Below are 2,712 nucleotides of genomic sequence, written 5' to 3' on the forward strand. Positions count from 1 at the left end.
TTATAGCAGGTTTTGGGTTCACAGCTACAGAAAAGTTATTTGCTACTTCAAAGAGTGAGAAATTCTTGGATGGTACTCAGCCAGAAAACATGAACTACATTGAGCAAGCAATACTTTAAATATCACACACACACACACACACACACACACACACACACAGATGTTCTAGGACGGAAAAGCCTCAAAGTAAGATTTGTTTCCATTTATTTGAAAGTTTTCAAGGCTTTACAGTCAAAAATATTTGTGGACTCATGGCCATAAAAATAATTGATTTACATATCCTTTACCACCCTAGAATATTACTGGAATTCATAAACCAAATTCTTAATTGCATAGGAGCAACCAGATGAACAGGGTTCAGCCTTTGGGTTCCATATGGAAGAATTAGAAACACATAACCTGTCAGGAGCTGTTGGATAAATTTTGGATACTCAGAAGTACCTAAAGATCTTCATCTAGGAAAACCATCAGAATTCTAGACGTTGGTCAATCCAATCTGGGTTAAGAGATAAGGGAGCAGGATCAGTCAATAAAGTTAAGACCTGAAACACCAAGGAGATCTCAGGAATCGTGAATGCACATATGGTTCACTTCTTAAAAACAGATCCCAAGTAGGCAGTCCTGGGGGCAGAGAGAAATAGATTCCCCCAAATGTCATCAGATCCAGTTCAGGATCTATTTATTCAACAACTCTCTTAAGAAATAAAAACATGTTTATTGAGCCATTCTATGTTCTGGGCACCATTAAAGTCACCAAGGGTAGCTGTTTCGGTCTATGTGAATCACTTCTGTCTCTGTAGTATCCCTGCATCTCTTGGAGTCAATCCCACAGTCAGCAAGATATCCAAACTGTGTTCCTTATGTTTGTATTAATTTTTTAGTTTTGTCACCTCTACATGTACAGACTCCTAACATCTACCAAATGGCTTTATCTTAAACATCTTTATTTCTTCTCTTTTCTTTTTTCTTTCTTTTTTTTTAATCAGAGTCTCACTCTGCCACCCACCCTGGAAAGCAGTGGTACACTCATAACCGCAGCAACCTCGACCTGCTGGGCTCAGGTGATCCTTCCACCTCGGCCTTCCAAGTAGCTGGACCCACAGGCATGCACCACCATGCCTGGCTGATTTTTTTGGTTTATTGTAGAGATGAGGTCTCGCCATGTTGAAGGGTCTCAAACCCTTCAAACATCTTTATTTCATTACGTCACATTCACTTCGTGGTTGTCTTCCTCTCCCAGATCCTTCTGACTTTACATAACCAATAAAGGAACAAGACCACATTGGATGACAAGTGTCAAAGTTGATGTGTGTGTGTGTGTGTGTGCATGCATATACATATGCATGCATATATACACATGTATTGCATACTTGAGTTGTATTCAATAATTCATAGATATTAGAAGAGTCAAAAATGTATTAATTCAACCTGGAAATGTCTGTTCCCCAAATGTATGCTCCTGATTAAACTCCTCTTCTTCCTCCAATTCTTAGCTTCCTCTGATCTTCCACTCAATTCCATTATCCCCTCACATGGCAGTGTTATTTCTTCTTTGTGGCCACCCTGGTAACTTTTGGGTCCCATAAGTTGATCCTGGAGTCCCATTTGGGCAAGCTGTTCCTATGCAGAGATGGGTTCCACATCTCTGCTCCAGTCACATGTCCAAGTCATCCAGGCCAACGACCTCATCTCTTCCAACACTCTGGGTGATAGCAGGTGACAAGATTGGGACCTATCATCCTTCATGGTCACTGCCACTCAAAAGGTCTGACCTGAAGCATGAGGACTTCCCATACACGTGCATCACACAAATTACTGTGTTGGATGCTAGCTATTTGAGTGCTAATCTGTTTGTCTCACTACATGGTCAATTACTCAAGAACAGACATTATATTTTATTCATTTCTGAATTCCCTTTGCTCAGAACAGTCTGTGCGAGATCAGTGCATGTTGAATGAGTGCATGAGTCAATGAATCAAAAATAAGTACATCAAGCACACAGCAGTTTTGAAGGATAGGTCGTTGAATCATTTGGGAGATTTCTGAAACTTTTCTATGAGAAAAACTCTTGAGTCTAGCTAGGAATGCAGGAAACTTGAAACTGGAGGGTAGGAACACCTCACCCTGTTCAATCTCCAGCCACCAATCTCCAGTCAGTAAACCAAAATAGGGGTCTGAGAACATGTGCCAGGGGCCAGCCCATGGCTGGAGTCATAGCCTTCAGTCCAAGGTGCTTTCTCTTTGGGGAAGTCATTCCACACTCTGTGCCCAAAGTATGCGCTGCACGTGCTTAGTCTGAAATAGCCCCTTGGCCTGGGGAACGTCTACCCATCCTGCTGGACCCGGATGTCAACTCCTCTATGAAGTCGCTTTCTCCCTGGCACCTAGCACCGCACTTTCTTCCCCCATCCTCATCCCCCGAGGCAGAATCAACCTCTCCCACTCACGTGTCTGCTCTGTCGGATCTCCCTGTCCAACCCTACACTAACCTGCACTCAGGAGACTGAGTTGCTTGCTTTAGCGGGAACAGAGCAGCGTGGATAAGTTTGGTGGCCAGCAGCAGGCTGACTGGAGCCCCTCCATATATGCCTCTGAGCCACCAGTCGGACCCGCATCGACCCCAAAGACCAGAGCGGGGCCTGCTCAGCGGCGCAGAGCACGAGAAAGAGAAAGGCAGACCCGGGTCAGAACGTACCAGAAGCGTGGTGAGGC

The sequence above is a fragment of the Carlito syrichta genome, unplaced genomic scaffold (genome assembly GCF_000164805.1).
Source record: "Carlito syrichta isolate Samal-C Ts95f unplaced genomic scaffold, Tarsius_syrichta-2.0.1 Scaffold308573, whole genome shotgun sequence".
NCBI lineage: Eukaryota > Metazoa > Chordata > Mammalia > Primates > Tarsiidae > Carlito > Carlito syrichta.